This window comes from Octodon degus, unplaced genomic scaffold (assembly GCF_000260255.1).
Source record: "Octodon degus isolate 3935 unplaced genomic scaffold, OctDeg1.0 scaffold00015, whole genome shotgun sequence".
In the NCBI taxonomy this organism is placed as follows: Eukaryota; Metazoa; Chordata; class Mammalia; order Rodentia; family Octodontidae; genus Octodon; species Octodon degus.
The window spans coordinates 17,504,589-17,527,988 of record NW_004524591.1 but is presented as its reverse complement, the minus strand read 5'-3'; the positions used below and the strand labels follow the sequence as shown (position 1 = coordinate 17,527,988).

Sequence of the window (23,400 nt, the reverse complement as noted above, 5' to 3'; positions counted from 1 at the left end):
ATTTAAATATGCACATAGGGGTCATGGAATATATACTCGTTAGTGTTAGGAGCAGACATCATTAGAACAGTTGAAGCCAAAAGACAGTGAAACAGTATTGTTGATAGTACTGACAGATAACTGTCAACTTAGAATTTGCATCTAGCAAAACTTTCCTTCAAGAATGACAGCTGGCTTCCAGATATCATTAAGATGGAGTAAATACACTTGCCCTTTCTTCCTACTGAGTGTGACTAAAAATCTTGGACAGAAAGCATGGACCTGCTGAGGGTTCTAAAATGTAAATGACAGCAGATAGATTGAAGAAGAAAAAACAGAACTTGAAGTACAAAAGATCTGGCAACAAGTGTCCTGCCCTCCACTCCCAACCCTCATTTTTTATATACCCTGCCTAATTTCAAAGGCAACATGAATCCTGGAGCTGTACAAATCAAGAGTTAAAAGAGAAGGAAAATTTCTGGTCTATGAGCAAGAAGACTCTGGAAAGTGAGGAGGATTTCCCTTTTTTTTCCTGTTCGTATCTCTGCCACAAGAACCTCAGTACTGAAGCTACAGTCTGTGGTAACAGTGATAGCCAAGTAGATCGTTAAAAATCTAAGTGCCCCCTGTCTCTTGCATCATAGGAATTATGGTCCAAACATTGTGGGAGAATCACTGTTCCTTTTTTCTTCATTCTTTTCTGCTTCTTGATCCCAGAAACAGATCTAGTTGCAGGAAATACTGTATAGGATGTTGTAGTCAGATGGTCAGAAGAAGGGTTGGAGGTGATATATTAGAGTCTCAGAGGTATGGGACACTTTTACAAAGGAGGAAATTCTCAAAAGGATGTGTATGAATTTCAGAGTTCACCCTTGAGGCATAGACCATGAATCTGACCTAGATAGCATATACTAAAGGCTTTATGAATTTAACAGTGGAATAGTCTCTCAAACATCAGATTGCCTTCTGGCTGTTGCATATGTGGGGTAGATTTCAAATAGTATTGCAAAGGATTTGAAAACTGAACTGATACTGTAACTACAGCCTATGAAATCAGGTTGAAATATGCACCATGACACTACTACACACACACACGCACACGCACATGCACGCATGCACCCAAGACACACTTTCTTCATAGAATAAGACCTGGAGTTTCATAAAATTATATTCCAAATGTCTGTGATGCTATAAAAATTACTTGACAGAAAGAACCAAGAAAGTCTGATAAATGCTCAAGGGAAACGGGGCCAACCCTAAGACTACCCAATTGTTTCATACCAAATGATGACTTTAATATAACTTTTGAAACCTTGTTCCAAAAAGTAAGAAGACAGAAAGTCTCAGTAAAGACATAGAAGCTTTAAAGAAGAAATTTAAGTTTTGTAACCAAAAATGCAATAATCAGAAGTTTGAAGAAAATCATTATATGTGTTCAAAAGTAGAGTAGATGTGACAAAGGAGGACACTGCCATATGTTTCATACCAAACTGGGTGTGGCAGCACATGCCTGTAATCCCAGTGCGGGGGACCCTGAAAACAGGAAAATCAGTATGAGTCCAAGCTGCACAGTGAGACCCTGTACCAAATACATTTTAAAAAAGTACAGTGAAACATTTTTGAAGTACTAAAACCAGACTCCATACGAGGCAAAAATATCCTTCACAAATGAAAGTAAAATAGAGACATTCACAGCGAAAAGAAAACCAAGAAACTCATTATCGACTGGACTGCTCTGCAAAAGATGATAAAGGAATTTCCTTAGGCAAAAGGCAAATGATGCTGCAGGGAACTGTGGAGCTCTATAGATTAGGAGAGCAGAACAACAGATAGTGTATATATCCAGATAAATATGATTGACTAGTACTTTCTTCTTTAGTTCTTTAAAATATATGTGATGGTTATGATACGAAATTATAATGGTGGTATTTTCTGTGCATGTAAATATAAGTACTAGAACATAAAAGCAATACTTAACTTAGTGGTAAGTGTTCTACATTCTATCTGAAGTGGTAAAATATCAATTCTAAGTGGGTGGTGAAATGTTTAATATGTATATAGAAATCCCTAGGTCATTTCATGCACACATAAAAAGACAAAACTTATATAAAGACAAAACAGATATAGTTAAATGGATTAGTAAAATAATATTCCAATATTGTGATGCAAAAGAATCCAAGAAAAGAAAAAGAGAAAAATAGTAAATAAGCATAAAAGTAAATGGTAGATTGATGAAATCTTCCCTGGTTACTGTGGACTGCAGACTTTTTCCTCTTTCTCTGTACTTTACTGACTTCTGTTGCTAATTTGCATTGAAAACTCAGACGTTTCAGACATAGATTTAATTCTCACTTGCCTATTGCCTAATTTCAAGTATAAACATTTTCCTTTCATTTTAAGCTCTTTAATAAAAGCAACCATGACTTAAAATGTTCATGATGACTTCAACCATAATGGCAGATTATTTTTGACACCTTAATGAAGTGGCCAAGGTCTGAAGTCAAAGCAGCCCTAGTAAATGTTTATTCTCCTGAATCTACACATTTTCTATTAAGCATACAAACACATCTCTAGTCTTAAAACGTCTGTCTTTACTTTTCTCTTGGTTCAGTGCTGGCTCTTGTTGGAGCCTAGATGAAAAGGCTTGACCTTGCTGAACAGACAGTCTGATAAGGAAGTAAGAAGTGGCAGTGTGCCCAGCTTCCTTATCTCATAGTTTGGGCAATGGGCCCAACGGTGGACTCAGTGTCTTCTGTTTACCAGTTTGGCCCTGGGAAACTATTCTGGTCTCAGAGAAGGATGAGTTAACTGGGACAAATGTTGGTCACAGAACCAAGATTTTCTGTATATAAGCTTGAAGCAAAATAAACCCACTTCCTGGACCAGCAGTCCAGACCTCCTGACCCTAGTTTTCTTTCTTTTTGTTCTGTCCACCTTCCCCCTGCATCCCCTCTGCTAGGGCTGGACCCTCGCAGGCTCTAAGTGAGCTTGATAGGTACTTCACTGTGTCAAGTGAGATCTTTTGCATCTTAGCACCGCATCAGCATTTGGAATAGTCCAGGAGGTGATCCTGCTCTTGTTTGTGCAATGTCTGGCCTAAACATGCCAAGTAAAAGGCAAAACATTATCAGATTTGATTTGAAAAAGAGTCCAGAGGGTCGGCAATATAGCTCAGTGGACTAAGCACTTGCATATGTAAACGCAGAGGCCAGGGTTCAATCCCTGGCACTGCATGCTGTGCCAGCCCCGCCCCTGGGGCGCACTAAGCTGGTGATGGAGTCTGAGTGTGGTGGCACACACCTGTAATCTCAGCATTAAGGAGGCAGAAATCAGGGGGATCACTATGAGTCTGAGCTGTATAGTGAGACCCTGCACGAAAGAGAAAAGAAAAAACCTTAAAAAAGAGCCCAGTGATGTTTATAAATGCTGGTTATAAATTTCTACTTTAAATATAATGATATAAGTAGATTAAAAATTAAAAGGGAAAAGGTATACTATGTGACTAATAATCAAAAGTGAAAAGGGTTGGGGTTGGATATATAGCTCAGTGGGAGAGTATATTAGAGTGAACAAAGACTTGGGATTAATGTGTTTAATTAGCAGTTCTCCCATTCCCCCCAAGAAAAGGTTTAAAAGACAAATTTTTTATATAATCTCAACTAATAGAAGTGTTTATTATTTGAGTCATTTTCCTCATTGAGGCAGAATACTTGACACAACTTAAAGGAAGAGGGATTTATTTTTGCTCACATTTTCATTCCACAATTGGCCAGCTCTAAGGCAGAAAGGCATGGTGGGAGGGCCTGGGCAGGAGAAATATGTTCACATCATGGTAGCCAGGAATCAGAGTGATTAGTGGGGGCTAGAGAGGGAAATATACCTTTCCAGGTCACAGCCCTAGTGAGCTGCCTTTGACTGGACCCCGCTTCGTAACAGCAAGTCAACTGTAGCACCCTCCTAATTCAGTTATCTTCCACAAGCCACTCTGCCCCCACCCCTGCAGTAAATGAGGCTTTGAGGAGACTTCCCAGATCCAAACCATGACATCCTGCCATGAAAAATTTATACACATCATTTTATGCAAAATACATTTAGTCTTTATCTAAGAGTGGCCAGAATTTTAACAACTTTCAGCAGTGTTGAGAATTATAAGTCTAAAATTTCCTCTAAGACTCCAGGCAAACTCTTCTCTGTAAAAATGAAAAAGAAGGGCCGGCCAAATAGCTCAGTGGATTAAAGCACCTGATTAGGCAGAGGCAGGGACCCGGGTTCAATCCCCAGCCTGCCGTGCTGGCCCCGCCCTCGGAATACACTGAGACATTGATTGAGACTGGGTGTAGTGACGCCCACCTGTAATCCCAGCCCTTGGGAGGCTGTAAACAGAATCACTACGAGTTCAGTCTGTGTAGTGAGACCCTGTAGACCCTGTACTAAATCCAAAAAACAAAAAGTTAAACATTGTCAATATACAATGGCACAAGGTAAACATTGCCATTCTGAAAGGAAGAAATAAGAAAAAATGAGACCAAAACAAGATGAAAACCTAGCAGGGCAAGCATTATATCCTGTAGTTCTGTGTCTAGCATGCAGGGAAAGTTGTGGTCATGTGAACTGCAAAGGGCTTGAGCAGTACCATTTTGCAGGGTTGCTAGTTGCAGCCCTCTTAGTCTTTCTTCTGGGGCAGCTTTGCTTATTATGCGCACTGTGTGAAACTTTCTTGAAATGTTCTGTGTAGCTTCTCCAACCCCCTGGCATGCACTGCACTTTTGGCTTTAATCTTACAGCTTTACAGACAGTGCTCTGAGACACACAGCCTAGACACTCCCAGGCCTTCTTCTAAAACCTGGGTGGAGGTTTCCCTGAATCTATCTTTTTTTTTTTTTTTTTTTTTTTAAATCCATACAAGGAGTGAGTGTTCGCATTGCCGGCAAAGAGGGGAGTCTGATGACTCAGAAATTTGAATACCACAGTAGCATGGAGTGTGACCTCATGGAGCCTGACATCTTGGAGTCTTTGGAAGATCTAGATTATAAGGGTCCATTGTTGGAGGATGGTGCCCTGTCTCAGGCAGTCTCTGCTGGAGCCAGTTCCCTGGAGTTTACCAAACTCTATGTTTGGCTGGTATCAGAATTAAGAGCGCTCTGTAAGCTAGAAGAAAATGTGCAAGCAACTAACAGTCCAAGTGAAGCTGAAGAATTCCAGCTTGAGGTGAGTGGGCTGCTAGGGGAGATGAACTGTCCGTATATCTCACTGACATCTGGGGATGTGACCAAGTTCCTGCTCGTGCAGAAGAACTGCCTCCTCTTGCTCAGATACCTCATCTCAGAACTAGAAGCTGCCAGAATGCTCTGTGTGAATGCTCCTCCATAAAAAGCTCAAGAAGGAGGTGGTAATGAGGTCTTTCAAGAGTTGAAAGGCATATATATTGCTCTAAGAATGTCCAAACCTCCAGCCAATATAACTATGTTCCAATTCTTCAGTGGGATTGAAAAAAAATTAAAGGTAACATTAGCAAAAGTTCCACCCAATCATGTGGGAAAGCCTTTACTGAAGAAGTCAATGGGACTGGCCCACTGGGAAAAGATAAAAGCAGTTCACCAAGCTATAGCCAATGAATATGAAGTCCAGAGAAAGCTTCTAATAAAACGTTTGGATGTCACCGTACAGTCCTTCAGCTAGTCTGACAGAGCTAAGAGTCAGATGGAAAAGTTAGCCAAGGTCTACTAGCCAAGGCATTCAATCTTATCTCCCAAAAGCACTACTTCCATTGCTCAACTCTTGGCTGCAAGACAAGACTTATCAAAGATCTTGAGGACAAGCAGTGGTTCTATAAGAGAAGATAGCCTGTGCCATCAGTAAGGTGTTGATGGGCAGGGTGCCCGACAGAGGCGGTAGACCTAATGAAATCGAACCTCCACCCCCAGAGATGCCATGGCAGAAAAGACAAGATGGGCCCCAGTAGCAAGCAGGAGGCCAAGGAGGAGGGAGAGGTGGCTATGAACATTCTTCATATGGAGGACGAGGTCATGAACAAGGAGGAGGGAGAGGCGGATGTGGTGGCTACAATCATGGTAGCCGAAGGGGAGGAAGAGGAAGTAAGCATCAAGGAGGCTGGACGGATGGAGGGAGTGGAGGAGGAGGTGGCCACCAAGAGGGCGGTTATCGTGATGCAAGTTTCCAGCCAGGTGGCTGTCATGGTGGCCACAGTGGTGGCTATCAAGGCGGTGGTTATGGTGGCTTTCAAACATCTTCATATACAGGAAGTGGATACCAGGGTGGTGGATACCAGCAGGACAATAGATACCAAGATGGTGGGCATCATGGTGATTGGGGTGGTGGTCATGGTGGGGGAGGTGGCCGCAGAGGTTGGGGTGGTTGTGGAGGCCAGGGAGGAGGGTGGGGTGGAAGGGGAGGTCAGACTTAGCACCAGGTGGGTCAGTTTGAACAGCATTTCCAGCATGGAGGCTATCAGTATAATCATTCTGGATTTGGACAGGAAAAACCTTATACTAATTGGGGCTACAGAACCTTACATTTTGCTAGAGCTCAAGTAATAGAAACTTCATTTCAGAATCCTGAATCCAGCATCAGTTTGAATTTATGTATGACCACAGGTGGCAGACAGACTGCTGCTTGGCATAAGCGTCTGCAGGTCTTCCATCATTTTTTTTTTTTTTTAATGGAGTTACAAGATGCAGTTTATTTGAAAAGTACATACAACATCTCTACTTTATATGAAAAAAAATTAAAAGATAATTAAAATTGCCTTTAATTGACCAGTAGACTAATTCCACAGTCAGAACATGCACATTTTTTGAACAGTTTACTTGAATAAAGTAATTTGAAAATGAGGATTCACCTAGACTTTTTAGATTTATTACTGGGGGACACTCATATTAACAACCCATTTATATATATATTTTACATAAAGTGCTCAAATGCCTGTTTTCTGAGCACAGTGCAGCCCTAGGTTGGCATTTTATTCAAAGAGGCTGTGCCACTTTGGCTTTATGATAGGTTGGTTAGGTCAGTTCCTATTAAATGAGCTCTTGGGCAGACAGCACATTCAGTAGCCTTATTCTACTGATGGAATACTGTATCATATGCTCAACTCTGAAAACCCTCAATACAGCCAAAATAAGACTAAAAGCAAACTAGGTTGTGAACCTATAGTACACATAGGCATTTAGTTAAGTATAGCAACTCAAACTGACCTGCATCCATCCAAAACAAGTTCTTCCTTCAACATTATTTTTACTTGAAATCTGCTAGAGGAAATAGCAAACTGAAGTTTGTTTCATGCATGAGTTAATACTGCTGGCTCAGCAAAGGCAAGTTGGCTTGCTTTGGGCAGGAGATTATTTTTTTTAATGGAAGATATGTACTACAAAGTAAGATAGAGTTTTGCCTAGTGCAGGAGGCCCTTCATTATTGCTGCAGAAAACAAAAGCCCGGCTGAGCTGATGTTTTACATTCTCCTTTACTGAAATCTCCGTGACATGATGCTCCTTGCTGGGTTTTTGTATACACAAACATTGTCAAGCTGTGAACAAAAATGGCTAGAGGTGTGCCTTGTGTGAAAGGTGAGCAATAAACTATCTGTACATTCTCAAAAAAAAAAACCCATACAAGGAACAGGTTGTTTATTTTTTCTTCTAGTCTTGCACTCAATACATAGATGGCTTCTTCTCACTCTTTGAATTGACAGTTTTCTCCAGGTTGCTGCTGATGATATGATAAAGCTCTGCATAGAAGGTCCTCAGGTTCAGCACATGGCCCTAAGATTCCCATAGGCTGCCTCATCTCTCTCATGCACCAGGGCCTGGTAATCCATTACATGGGTCTCCTTAGAGGCCTTGGCCACAGCGTCCCCACATTCTGAGAAGTACACAGAAATGGTTGTGTGGAAGGCTTCTACTTTCGTTTTGACTGCATTCACCCTTTCCAGAACTTTCTCCTGGATTGCTACCTCAAAATCATTTCCATCCTCAGTCTTGGGGATCAGGTGCTGATCCATGCAATCACCAGAATGCACTTCTCTTTGAGAGTCCATACTTCTGGCTTAACTAGGGCAAGCAGAGCCAGGAGTTTCTCATTCCCAGGGAGAAAGCCACACTTAGGGACTTCTTCTCCTGCTTATCTGTTTCCATCTCATTATCTTTGGGTGGAGGGTCTGGGATAGGGATGTCCAGGGGGATCTGAAGGGAGGTCAAGTCTGCCACATTGAGGGAGTCCTTGCACAAGAGCTGACTCAGGTATATGATTTTTCTGTGGCAAAAATTTGTAGAGGAATTCCTCAGCCTCCTGGAAAAGATTTTGTCTGAAGACGTCTACCTGTTTGTGGGCCTCCTCGCTCAGGCACAGCCCACAAGGTTTGGCCATGCTGTTCCACTTGCTAGATCTCCCTCACTGAACCTATTTTTTGCATTTTGCATGCACCCAAAAAGAGCACCACATGGATGATTCCAAGGTCTGCTGCAAGCTAAGCACATCTCCTTTGGATCTTGGCTGCAGAGGCCTCTGAGTGCCTAGATGGCAGAGCACTGTGAAATTAATCCTGGGGAATCAGTTTCCTAAGGGGACCTTCTTGAATATTGTAGATTCTTTTCTTAAGTGAGAGCTTTACAGCTTTACACCCTTGAGCCTGTGGGGGCTCGTTTCTGTGTGGGGTCCTGCAGATTTCTGAGATGCCTCCTAGGCATCTTATTTTCCAGATACCAAGTACTTGGCTTCTCTGTAATGATAATGTTTTCAGCAATGAACCCATCCTGAGCCAAAATTTGTAGGCCTCAATTTTAGTTTATTTTAATTAATTAATTTATTTATTTAGCGGTACTGGGGATTGAACTTAGGACTCTGGGCTTGCCAGGCAGGCACTTATTCTACTGAGGTATCTCCCCAGCCCTAGGCCTCAATTTTATAGGCCCCAATTTTATAGGCACTTTCTGGCTATCAGCAGAATTTGTCAAATTATTTAGCTCTGCATTTTGGTCATTTTGTGGTAGATATAGCTAAAAGCTACTAGCAGTATCCATGCCACAGCTTCAATATTGGGCTGCCTAGATATTTTCTTTACCAGATTAATTAGTCCACTCTAAACTGAGTCTCCTGTATAATTACAGATTGTGAGTTAAGTGAAGACAATTTTTTCTTCCAGAACATAAGACACCTGGTCTCAACTAGAAACCTTGTTCCCATTTGAAACCTTGTTAGTCTAGTCTTTACCTTTACATTTTTATCAGCAGTTTGGTTTTCTGAGCTCCAACTAGGGTCTTCCATCAAGCTTGGCTTGCCACTGTTTCTGAGTTAAGACAACACGTTATTTCAGTTGGCAAATCCCTGACATAGCATCATGGGCATGTTGGTAAGTAACCCTTGCCAGGGCCTCACCTGCTCTGAGGACCTGAGTCTTGCAACTTGATTTTGAACTGCCCAGCCTCTACAACTGCGAGAAAATAAATTCTCCTTCGTTATAAATTCTCCAGGCAGTGCCATGCTGTTAGAACAGCACAAAAGAAACTAAGACAGTATGTAAGTATATAGTTATTTAGATAAAATTATTCCAGACTCTAATCTCTAGAATAAAACTTAATTCAACAAGAAATTTATAAAACCTATATGAAGAATATGATAAAACTCTATGAGCTATAAAAATAAAAATAATTTTAAAAAACTGTGAGCTGAACTAATATATAATAAATGGAAAGATATCATTTTTCTGCTCGAGGAAGCATTTAGAAATGTCCAATCTCCTGTGAAAATATATTAATTTTTAATGCAAACTATATTCTGTTTCTTTTTTAAAAAACTTAGGCTCATCTAGAAGAATAAAATTGCCAAAATGTTTTTTTTTGTTTTTTTTTTTTTTTAAGTAAGACAGAATTAGTCTAGCTATAAGAACATAATATAAAGTTACAATAAATAAAACAGCTTGGTATTTGCTCAAGAATAGATGGTATGTTGGTAGGTGGAATTGAATTCCCAAATAGACTCAAAAACATATGGGGACTTAGTATCTGAGTTAGGCAGTGAGCTTAGTGGGAAAAGGTAAATTATTTAATAAATTGTGTTACGACCATTGACTGACTATTCTTTGTGGGGGACAGATCTTTTTATTACACTGTATACTACCCACACAAATAGGCGATGGATTAATTTAAGTGTTAAAATTTTTTTATTTTATTATTTATTTATTTTTTGGTATTTTTAGGGAAGGGTCTACAGGGTGTTCAGGGTCTTACTACTAGATCAGGCTTATAGTGATCTGCCTATTTACAGCCTCCCAAGAGCTGGGGTTTTTTAAAATCCTATACCCAGTCTCAGTTGCCCTCTCAGCGCACCCTGGGGACAGGGCTGGCACTGTAGGCCTGGGAATCAAACCCCTGGCCCCTGAGCCTGCTTGCAGGCACTTTAATCTGCTGAGCTATTAAGTCTTTTTTTTTTTTTTTCAGAACTGGGATTGAACTCAGGCCCTTGAGCTTGCCAGGGAAGCACTTATTTTACTGAGCCATCCTCCCAACCCCTTCGCTGAGCTATTTGGCCAGCCCAAATCATTCTTTTTTTTTTCTTTTTGGCTGGCTCAGCCCACCCTGCATGTGGTGACATGTGGTGCTGGGGATCGAACTGTGGTCTCTGAGCACTTGCCTAAGCAGATGCTTTAGACCACTGAGCTATCTCGCTGGCCCAAAAATTTTTTAAAGACCAGAGAAAAATATTATAAAATATTTTCATAATCTTAGCATGAAGAGGACCTTCTGAAGCAAGACATATAATTGAAAATTATAATAAAGTTAAGAGCCAAGAATTTTTTTAAAAAACTTAATTATACAGTAATTTGGATTTCTGCTGATTTCTACTAACCTATTGAAAGAAACAGTTAATGCTTACATTTTAAAAATATTTTCTTTTTAATTTCTTATAACTTCAATACCAATTTTGCAGGTTTATATCTGGTAACCTACACAACTAATTTGAAGATAGTATTATGCAGTACAACCATTGTCAAATTCCTATCTGTTTAATAATTTTTTTTTTTTTTTTTTTTTTTTTTTTTTTTTTTTTTTTTTTTTTTTTTTTTTTTTTTGTGGAGCTGGGAATTGAACTCAGGCCCTTGCTCTTGCCAGGGAAGCACTTATTCTACTGAGCCATCTCCCTGGCCCCCATTTTGTTTTCTTAAAAAGATTAATAATTGTACATACCTGTGTGATGAGACACAAAGTTAAAAGATAATGACTCAGAGAAAATATTTGGAAGCTATACACATGATAGAATAAATATAAGATACTGTTGGAAATAAGATGAGCAAGACATTAGAAGAAAGAGACATATATGATAGGGGCATTTACTAAAGAAAAAACAGAGTTGCCTATATGAAGAGGCACTTGGCTTGGCTAGAGGGCTGAAAATGACTTGTGTGCAGCATTGCTTATTTAATTGTTCATAACCTTGTGACATATTACTTAATTCATTTAGTAGATGAGAAAACTGGATTTTAGAGTTGATAGAGCATTTTCTTCAAATAGTGCCACTTAAAACAGTAGAATTTTTTTCAATTAAAACCCTTGTTATATTGTCTAATTGTATGCTTATCTCTAGTATTTATTTCCAGAATACATTAGAAAGTGGTTTTTTGTTTGTTTGTTTTTGTTTTTTTGCAGTACTGGGGACCAAACTCATGACCTTATGCTTACCAGGCAGGCACTCAAGCCACTGAGCTATCTCCCTGGCCCCTACATTTGAAAGTGTTAAACTTAGTATAGTCCCTGAAAAAGACAGGACAAGAAAGATAAAGATATATTTATATTTTGCTTTAGCAAGTACTGCTTAAATCATGTCTCTACATTTTGACTTACTAGATACTTTTTTTAAAAAGGGTTTACACTTCCTGGAATACTGTTGAATTGATGTTTAGTCTTTTTTGGGAAGCCTGTTAGGAAATCTGTCAATAATCAGTTCATTATGTTATGAGGTATGTTTTCTCTTATCATTATTCCTAGATCATTTTTCTTGAACAATAGAATTACTCCTGGTTTTATATATTTCAATGTATTTTCAAATTTTGCAGGTAAATTTTTTTCTCTTATACCATCAAAATTTATTATTTTAAATAAAAAAAGATGTATTCTTGAGGGTCTGGGAGATGGCTCAGTAGAATAAGTGCTTCCCTGGCAAGAGCAAGGCCCTGAGTTCAATCCCCAGTTCTGAAGAAAAAAAAATTATTTTTAAAATCCTAAGATTATCCTTTGACCTTATTTTATTTTACATTTTTACTGTAACAGCTTCTGTTATGACTTTATAGTGACCAGATTGTGCTGACACATTAAATAGTGCCATATAGATTTCCATGGCTTTCTTCATCTTATTTTTAGAACAAACCAAGAAAAAATATTTATTCATTATTTCTGAGTTACCAATTTCTATATTCTCTTTTTCTAGTAGTTTTCTACTACCAGTTTATTAAATGGTCATTATGCACAAAACTCATGATACAGGGATAGCAAAGAGCTGAACAACTATAACAAAGTGTGATTTGATGGATAACAGGAATATGAGTAAAGTATATGAGACTAATGTGCAGATAGGCTTCTCTCGGAGATGAACCTTGAGCAGAACCTCAAGAGTAAGTGGGAGTTTGCCAGGTAAGCAGAGCCTGAGGTGAGTGCATGAGTAGGGCTGATACAGCATATCAGGGAGAGTGGTGTTGGAGGCAAGGGGATGGAGGCACATCTTTCCTCTCAGGGAAAAGGAGAGTGCTCTAGTTTGGTTAGTGTCAGACATTTGGTGTCAGTGGCCATGAAGTGAGTCTAGGAAGGTGAGCCAAGAGCAGACTGAAGGACCTTGTACACCCTGAAAAATCTCTACAGGTATATTGGAGGTGTGGAAATTGTGAAGAAGAGAAGTAAGATATGTGGTTCTCATGGCATTAGTATGAATTGGCTTTAAGGGAATGTGTAGGCAGAGGAAGATGAGCTGTTACTGCATTATTTTAGACGAGAGATGAACAAATCCAAGCCAGAGGAACTATGAGAACTGAAAAGAGAAAGAAAAAGAAAAAGATGTAGTTTGTCAGAATGGTAAGTTTGTATTTTGATATACCTGGTCTGTGTCCTAAGTACATGAAGGTAATAGAATATAGTAATAGAATGAGAAAATCAGTAATGATGTGCTTCAAGATAAGCTATGTACATTCAGGGACTGAAAGTACAATAGATTAAGTGGCACGAATGCCATCAAAAGGCTGAGCCTTGGGTGCAAAACTGGGCAGTAATGCCTGAGGGCTCTGTTAGTGAGCAAAAGGGAAGTAAATACATACCCCATGTGAGTAGTAGAGAGGACTGGTTCCCGCCTCAGATCCTGAAGATGAAAATTTGCTGTAATCTATGACCTTGGGCTACAAGTTTTAGCAAGTTTCAAATCTTGGAGATGGGGGAATATAATTATAATGGTGAGACCAGGCATTAAACCAAGCTGCAGTTGGCTCTGTGACTACATCTGTAGCATCCCTAATACTTTAAGGCAGTAGGAGCTCCAATCTACTGGTACAAGAACTGGTCCTAATCCAGAAGCTTGGGAAGCCCAAAGAGATAACTGTCATCACATAAAAGGGAAGGTAAGCATAGCTGGCCAGGTAGGATATAGGGGATGGCTCCTAAATAAAAAACAAACAAAAAAACCATTTAAAATAGGCTTGACACCAAAATTCTAAAGTAAAGAAGAAAAGTCAACAAAATAATCTCACTTAATGAATTATTAAATCATACACTGTATTTCAGTAAAAGTGATTCTAGGGAATTAATGTAGAAAGTAATCATAGACAAAATTATTTTAAAAAAATTGTACACTTTAAGTGTTACTTCTTTAAAAACTCACTGTTATATGTGATTAAAAAAGTAAAAGAACTCTGGGCTGTAAGATTTGAGTGAGAAGATGAGAAGTGATAGAATGGTGTCCTCTCCCTAAGGCTCATGTTATGTTTGTTCATGTTATGTTTGAGAATAAAAACTCTGAAAGCTTCAGACATTACTAAAAACATTTGTAGTTAATTATGTATGTTTAAAACTTCTAAGGATTATCAAAAGAATAGAAAAGTAACCCATGGTTTCCAAAGCCCTATAAAAGAAAGGGAAAAAAATAACTTTTTATCTATAATAACAAAAGGAAGAAGAGAAAATTTAAGAAAAAAAATGAAACTGAATAAAAAGCACAATGGTGTTAGAAATAAATTTAATTATGGGCCCAGGCAGGTAGCTCAGTAGAATAAGCACTTGCTTGACAAGCACAGGGTCCTGAGTTCAATCCCCAGTACCACAAAAAAAAAAAAAAAAAAAAAAAAAAGTTTAATTATGATAGTGATTATTTAAGAGAGTAATTTGGAGGGCCGGGGAGGTGGCTCAGTGGAATAAGCACTTCCCTGGCAAGCGCAAGAGCCTGAGTTCAATCCCTGGTTCTGCCCAAAAAAGGAAAAAAAAAAAAAATTAAAAGGGCTGGGCAGATAGCTCAGTAGAATAAGTGCTTCCCTGGCAAGCACAAGGGCCTGAGTTCAATCCCCGGTTCCACCAAAAAAAAAAAATAAAAAATAAAATAAAATAATTTTTCATCAGGTGGCACTTTAAAAATTCACCTTTGAACTCCCTATGAGAGTCATTTTTTTTAAAAAAAGCAATGCTGTATTAAAAGATTAAATATAAAAGGCAAGAAAAATGATTGACTAAAGAATATTAGCTGGAATTGAAGCTTTCGTCAGAATCAGCAGAAATAAGTACCTAGACATGGAAAAGTGTAGCAGTCAAATAACTTTGCCAGTTCCCAAAGCATAGTCCTAGAGAAAATTTAATTCTAAGGAGATTCCTTTAAAAAAGAAATACAATGAAAGCATAAGTCAGAAAAATATGCACGTTTTATTCTCCACCCCTTGGAAATATTCCAGGGGCATATCCACATATTAGAATACTATAAATCCTTAAGTGTGTAGACACCTGTTTGTTTACCTAAGTATGTATTTCACCATAAAATCTTTAATCAATTTGAGGGACTTTTATTGTTGAGAGGTGGTTCATGTAGTTAAGAAATTTCTAGGGTAGCTTGCAAACTAAAAGGAACCAAGGTTTGGGTGACTAGAATTGAGATTTTTTTGCTGTTTTGCATTTCATCCTTACTATGCTTAACTGTGCCAAAAGTTCATGTGAACCCACATTTACTTCAGCAGTCCAATGCAGAATTCTACTGGTATTGTTCAATTGTCTTGACCCTCAGTAAACTAGTCACTATAACCATGAAGATGGGGTACCCTTAGTGTCCATGAGTGTAGCTCTTGGGCCATAAGGGCAGGATTTGTTAGCAGAAAGAGGATGGTAAACCTTATTGATCAGAAACAAACAAAACATACCTATAAATTTACATTAGGGAAGATGCTCACTAAAATTCTGTATGTCAGGACTGGAGAGATAGCTCAGTTGAATAAGTGCTTGCCTGGCAAGCACGAGGGCCTGAATTTAATCCCCAGCTCTGCCAAAACAAAAACAAAAACAAAAAAAATAAATAAAATTCTATATGTCTTAGTTACCTTTCTCATTGGTGAGACAAAAATACCTGACACCCAAAGTTAAAGGTAGAAAGGCTTATTTTGCTCACATTTTGTAGAGGTTTCAGTCCATAGTCGGCTGGATTCAAGGCATGGTGGCATGGCAGATAATCATTACAGAGGAGAAACAGTTCATGGTGGGCAGAAGATGGCAAAACAAGGGACTACCACAGCTCTTTCTATCCCTTATATTTTATCCAGGCTATTTAAGGTGGTTAGCACTCACATGTTTAATACTAGTACCCTTGATCCTAACATTGCAATCTGAGTAAGTTCCAGCGTCACACCCTTGAAATCCAGCCACATCTGAAAAATCCCCATCTCTGCTTGCGTGAGGGCTGGGGGAACATCTAAACACAAGCCATAACACTGTAGAACTAGCAGTTTGAGGAGTCAACCTTGGGAAATGCTGCCTTAGAGCTTCTAGTATAGATGGATAGTGATAATGTCTATACTGAAAACGGTCATGCAGGAAGAAGAACCAGTTTGAAGTGTGTGAGGGGGACTTGGAAGGACGAAAGTTGGTAGAAAATGTTGAATCCATTTTACTTCTGAGAACTAGCAGTAAGAAACAACCAGTAGGTAGCAGAAATTTGGCTCTAGACTTGGAACTGGCAGATTAATAATGCTTTTTGTCCTGAGTACTGAATAAGTTGTACCTGTTCCTTGTGCATATATCATGACAGACTGGATTAAGGTGTGAGGAGGAAGAGGGTCATCATCAGATAGCTTGATGCGTGTGGCTTATTCATCCTTTCTGCTGTGATTAATTCTTAGAAAACCAGAAGAGTTCTCTCCACTTATATTAACATTTAATTATTTATTGTTTATAGAGGGTGAACTTCTATCCCAAGTTGGCAGCTGCTACATTTGCAGACCTGGTTCATTATTCACAAACATGGTCTCACGACATGCTATGAAAGCTTTATTCCAAGTTTAAGTACTTGAAGTTGACAAAAATGTATGTATGTATGTATTTATTGTGGTTGACTCAGCCCACCTGTGGTCATGACTGGCTCAGCATGTGGTGTCTGAGATTCAAACTACGGTCCCTGTGCACTTCCCTAAGTTTGCCTAAGCAGGCACTTTAGACCACTGAGCTATCTTGCCAGCCCTACAATTCAATTTTTAAAAATTTACCTCCTTTCAGAGTATTTCTGTATTCCAAAACAAAACAACCAAGTAGAATGTAAACCCTTGGGCTAGCGAGATAGCTCAGCAGTCTAAAGCGCCTGCTTAGGCAGGCACGCAGGGACTGCAGTTCGATCCCCAGCACCACATGCTGTGCCAGCCCTACCCCTAGGGTGGGCTGAGCTGGCCGCAAAAAAGTAAAAACTAATTTAAAAAAAATGTAAACCCTTATGCATGCAGTCTGGTTAGTTATACTTCCTTAAGGTTATGTCATGTACCAGTGGAAATGATTGCAAAAAGATACATAGTGGCTGAGCAGCTAGCAAGGATGTCAGAGTTGGCAAGCACAGTGTATACACTTCCAGATTCAGAAGGCTGAGGCAGGAGTACACGAAGCTTGGGTAAGCTGGGCAATGTAATAAGTCTGTTTCAAAACACACCCACACGCCCACCCACACACCCACACGGGGAAGGAGAGACGGAGAGGGCAATAGAGAATGGTAGTGACAGTGGACCACATTCAACTCATGTAGAAAATAGCTACTTTTCATTTAGACCTTCCACCTCAAAATTTGGAGTTTATATTCTTAAGGGGTTTCCAAATGGTAGTTCAGTATTCTTTTACTGTTTAGTTTCTTGCCATCTTCAGTTTACTTTGGTTGGGTTATCATTTGCCTTTTGCTTGTTCCTCTTAATCTCTACCTGCTCTGGTCTGTCAGCTGTTACTTCTTTCTGCCTATCCTAAAGTTAAAAACAGAGCTCCTAATAAATAAATAAATAAATAAATAAATAAATAAATAAATAAATACAGAGCTCCTGTGAATAATTTGTTGTCTCTAAAATTGAGGGTAGGGCTGGGGAGATGGCTCGATAGAATAAGTGCTTGCCTGGCAAGCACAAGGGCCTGAGTTCAATCCCCAGTTCCGCCAAAAATAAATAAATAAATAAAATAAAATTGAGGGTAGATGATTTTTATTTTTATTTTAAAGAAAAGTGGAAAGGGGAATCTGAAGGAACACAGAATATAGTAGTAATTGGATTGCTAGAATTTGATTATTGGCTGTGTTTATTTTGTGATTGTTAATGCTGAATGAAGGGAATCTATATGAAATTTATAGATAAATACCTAACTGCTGTCCCAGAAAATGTCCCAAATTATGCACTTACTACAGAAGGTAAAATAGAAGGGCATTGATGTTGCAAGTTATTTTATGCATGATTTTTATTTGGCTTTTAAAAATGATTTTTAAAGCTGAAAGATGTATTAGTTAAAAGATAGAGCTTAGTTTTTATTTTGTTATTGTGGAGTTAGACAAGAGGTACAGTGGAGCTAGTTATAGAGGTATAGCTCACTGTGCCATTGAGCTATACATCTATGGTTTTGAAATCATATTCTCCAAAAGCATTGTGCCAATTCTCACTGAGCTCTAGATAATTGACTTTCAGGAGCCTAGAGTTTCATTGCAGTCCAACATTCGGCATCATCTTGATCTGGGTATGCATCAGGGAATTGCTTTTTAAAGTGATTTTCAAAATGAAAGCAAACCATTTAATTTGTTGATTTGTACTACCCTTTAAACTCCACTCTGCATTTCTGTCTGAGCTTCTGTTCTGTACTGGTCTTTCTCAAGCCAGCCTGACTCCATGCAGAACATTCTGTTGCTCTTTCAGCATAAGCAGGGCTATTGTGATATTTATCTGAATTCAAACAAGGCTAATTAAAAGAGCTGCTGACAGTTGTTGTGATCTGACTTTGACTGCAGCTTGATGGTCATTATGGGTAAATAATGAACCAGGTCTGCAAATGTAGCAGCTGCCAACTTGGGATAGAAGAACAGCCATTGCTTCCAATTTAAGGATCTATCGACCGCTTCTCTTCTCCCTGCAGATCTTCTGCAGAAAACAAATGTTTTCTGCTGCTGCATATTGTGGTTTCAGCTGTTTCAGATATAGCCTATAATTTCCTTCTTTAATATTTAACTTAGGACATTATTAGCTTTCAGAGTTAAAAACTTTTCTATTTTGAAGAAGTTCAGCTTTGTCCTAGTGAATGCTGTAACCAACTAACCAGATATAATTATGTATATGCATTTAATTTGTATATTGTGCAGGAAATAGTCTAGAACAGCAAGTTATAGTTTATGAAGAGATTTCAAAATCCTATATAGGTAGTTTTTTTGTTTTTTTTTTTTAAGAGAATGGATGCATCTTCCTTGATTTTGTTTTCTTAAAGATAGACACCTCCTGTCAAACCTCAGTTTTGAGTTTTACTCATCTCCTTAATGGTTTATAAAATATTTTGATACAAAGCTCCCTTTATCAATTCAGAGGAACTGCAGTGACTTTCATTAAAATGCAATGTGAATATGTTATCACTTCATCCTGAACTTTCTCTTGTCCCATTAATATACAGGACAAGTGTATTAAAGATAAGGGGATTGCAAGTTGTTTTCATAGATTAATATTCCTCCCTGCAGATTTTCACACTTATATAGTTTCTGACCTTAAAAGGCACATTCTAGAATTTAATACAAGCCAGTACTTAACACACCTCTAGCACTTATTCAGCTGCTATGGAAAAGACTATCTGCATTATGTAAACTCTGAGGATGCGGCGATGCTTTGTGCATAATGCGGCAGAGCTTCAAGATCTTGCTGGGAGGAAATGATCCCAAACATGCCCCTGAAAGGAAAGTCTTACTTTGAAAAATAATGATGAAAAATGGCTTATTTCTCTGTGTAGTTGTGTCTGTGTTTATTTCAGGAAAAGCTAACCAAACTTTGTTTATCTGACTCCAGAGTAGTGTTGTGAATGATTTTGCTTTTGTTTCCAGCTTGGATAATGCCAGAAGTAGTGTTAACAAGGGGTTATGTTATGCTGGCTTATGTTAAACCAGATCACCCTTAACATGTGCAGAGCCATTCATCTGTGTCACCAAAACCCCAGAGAACATCTGACATGGACTCTGAAACAGAAACAGTGATCACTTACAAATCAAACATGGCACGCTCTAAACTGATTGTGCACGGCAATCTTTCCTAGAAAAGACAAGTAATTGAACATGATAAAGTGTAAAGTTAATTAACACCCTTAAATTTGTTGATTACTTTCACGGGATTATATTGTTCGTTGAGTAGCAGCTTTCTCTCCCAGCTGTCGCCTTTTTCAGCGAATGTTGCTGGTAAACAATAGAGACACCATAACAAGTCGTAAATGGTCCCTGTGACAGCAGCCCCTTGTGAGGCTGCATCTGTAGAAAATGATTAGAACAATTGCATTTTAAAGACAGCTCACATTGCAGCCCGAGTCCCATTGGTCCTCTTCTTGATCTCTTTTGATGGCAGACTGGTTAAAACATTTAAGTTCTTTTGAGTAAATTAAGTGATTTACTGTGTTTTGCTATATATCAATGGAAGTGCTTTGGCAGCAAGGTTTTTACAGTATTAAAGACAAAATAGTGTAATTCTGCATTTTAGCTTTCCATCTCTTCCTTGTCTGGATTTGAAGGCCTCTTGCCAATCCCTATAGAATTAACAAAGATCTCCTCATTTGTGATTCGTAGCTGGCTATTCTAGGTTACCAGCACTTGGATCATAGTTTATCACAGTACTTTGGTTTAGCTTTTCATTAAGGATAACTCTCAAATCTCACTTCATTGCTACTGTTAGGCCAAAGACTCTGACATGTTTAAACTGAGTAGATTTACTTGTTATAGTTGGATTTTTTTATAACACTTAAGTAATAACTGTACAAAATACCTTCCTGGTGTGTTGCTTCATTTCAACTTCAAAGTAATTAGTGAAATATTTTTATCACCCCTTTGAGTTGGAGAAACCAATATTGAGATGTGTTATGACTTGCCCAGGTGGTGTGGTCTTAAGTCTCTTAATTCAAATCATGTTTTTTCTTTAATTTTTTAATCATTCACAATGTCTGTATACACATGCACTTATATATGTGCTAGCTTTTGCAGAAATAAGTGAAAATGCCAATATCACACCTGGAAATTCATGCTACTCCAAAACTGAACTTTTAATTAAAAATGGTGCATAGTTGTCATGTACAGCACATTGTTTTGGAATATGTATGCATTGTGACAACTAAATGGAACTAAGTAATATGTATATTATATATGTTTTTGTGTAATGAGAATAATATCTACTCTCAGCAGTTGTCATGAATATAACACATTGTTATTAAAAAGTAGAATTTTCAACCACTAAGAAGATAACAGTGTACAAGGCATTAATTATTGAAACGGTCCTATTAATCAGCTTTGAAACTGTCTCATGGATATTTGTTTCTCAATAAAATTTTTAAAAAGTATAATTTTCTATAAAGTAGAAAACATTAAGTCTTAAATTATCTTAATTAGTATTCTCATTCATTTTATTAATCACTGATTTCTGCTCTGCCTACCTTCTAAGAAGAAAAGTAACATTTATCAGACACATTCTATGTATTGGGTAGTAAGATCCTAACAGCTTATATACCCTTAAGGATCTTAACAAAGTTACTCCAGAAAAATCATGGGTTAGAGAGCATAATATCAGTACTTTATTAGGGGTATTACTTTTGACATTACAGCAATAGAGAAATTGGGTACGGTCAGGAAATGCTGAAGAGAATATATAGGAATAGAGTCTAGAAAGATAAGCAGAAGATACCAAACAAAAAAAAAAAAAAAAAAAAAGGGAAGGGAATTTCATATGAGGGAACAGCCCAGGAAATGGAAGTGAATGCACTGTGCATTCTAGCCTCTGGAAATAGTTTTGGGATACGTAGCAAGGCAAATTTTTTTGGTTATAAGGGGTAGATGAGAGCACATTGAATAGCGAAATAATTAAGGTTTATTGGCAAGAAAAAATATGAAAAATTAGAATGATGTAAAGAGAAGAAAAACTTCATTGCTTTCTACAGCTCAAGACAAGGGAAGGTGCAGTGAGTTATTGACTTCTTTTGCTGAAACACAAACATACAAATACTTCAGAAGAGTAACTTTACATGATAGGAAAAAATTGGTGGCACTGAGATACAGTGCTGTGTAAGAAGTTCTGAGTAATAGTGAATAATGACTTCAGCTCCCGGTTATGTTAATGCATACTCTGAGGCTTATGCCTAGATTGGTTTCTGAGTAGACTGCCCAAAGGTTGGGCAGTAAATACATATAAATAATAGAATGGGGTAATTTATGTTAATGTTTACCTATGCTATAGGTTCAAGCCTAAAATTAGTCAGAAAAAGATAAAAACTGAGTTAAAACTCACTTTGATTAAAAATCATTCCTTTTGTGTAAAAAAATGTGAAAAACACTATTCATTATTTTATTTGCTGTTTTCTGCATAAACATCTTTATGAGAATTTTAAAATATGGAAACTTTAAAAGTAGGTGATTCAGTTCAAGGAAAGATATGTTGCTTTTTTTAAGGAAAGATGCGTTTTTTTGAGGCTGGCTTATTCTTCTTCCAAATGGAGTTTTCTTGCTTTGAAGACATCAGATCTACATTTGAAATTTGTTGTGAGATCTTATGATTTCACTTTGTATTTGTTCTTAATTCAGATTTTGTTTCTTTTTTCAAAGTTTTATTTTTTCAGTTATTCTTAATGGTAAATATGTTTTGAAGTATGTTGATTTTATGAAATGGCTAAATCAAGCTAATTACCATGTATTACCTCATATACTCATTTTTAATGATGAGAGCCCTCAAAAAAAAAATCTACTCTTAAGAGTGTTATGAGGGCATGAAGGAGCTGGGAGATAGCTCAGTGGAATAAGTGCTTGCCTGGCAAGTGCAAGATCCTGAGTTCAATCTCTGGTACTGCAAAAAACAAAAACAAAAAAAAACCTAACTCAATTGGAACATTTTGGGCTGGGGAGATAGTTCAGTGGTCTAAGCACCTGCCTGGCAAGTACCAGGACCTGGGTTCAATCCCCATAGTGAGACCCTGCACCAAATAAATAAATAAATTCTTAAAGAGGGCATGAAAAACTATCAAACTGTGTTACGTGCATGTATAAATCAGAATGAAATGCATTTCCCTGTATAGCCAGTGTGCACTAACAAAAATGTGAAAAAAAAACATTTTTAATGGAAAAACTTCTCTTCTCTTAGTGATCTGCAAGAATACAATACATATCATTATGTTATATTGTATACAGGTCTCTTAGGGCCAGGGATATAGCTCAGTGGCTTGAGCACCTGCTGGGCAAGCGCAAGGTCCTGAATTTGATCCCTGGTACCACAAAAACAAAACAAACAAATGAAAAAAAAAAAAAGAACTCAAAGAGTAAAAATCACCCATAAGTAACAAACCACAGAGACTCATCTTTATGGGGCTGGAGATTTGGCTCAGCAGTAGAATGCTTTCCTAGCAAGCTGGGAGCCCTGGGTTCGGTCCTCAGCACCAAAAACAAAAATAAACCTCCCCTAAAAAACAGTTCAACCAAAAAAATACAGTAAAATAAAAAAAGACCAAAAAACAAGGCAACTATATACAGGTCTCTTGAACTAATTCCTGGTTTTGTTTTCTAATTATTTTGTTCTGAGAAGCAAGCTCAAATCTGTTGTGAACAGAGGTGTTAGTTATTATGTGCATTTAGATAACAGCCATATAGAATATGTACCAAATTTATTTGCTCAGTCACATTAGTTTAAACTGTTCTGAACCAGATTTGCAAATGGAATCAGAATACATGTATGTATGTATA

The 23,400-nt window shown here is 38.0% G+C and overlaps 1 protein-coding gene and 2 pseudogenes across 1 annotated transcript in view; 2 read left to right on the top strand and 1 right to left on the bottom strand.

Moving 5' to 3' along the window:
• Nucleotides 1-23,400, top strand: part of Hibadh (3-hydroxyisobutyrate dehydrogenase) — a 131,755-nt gene that overhangs the window by 89,522 nt on the left and 18,833 nt on the right. The gene's annotated exons all lie outside the window — the stretch shown is intronic.
• LOC105741506 lies at nucleotides 4,954-6,739 on the top strand (annotated as a pseudogene).
• LOC101584994 lies at nucleotides 7,647-8,361 on the bottom strand (annotated as a pseudogene).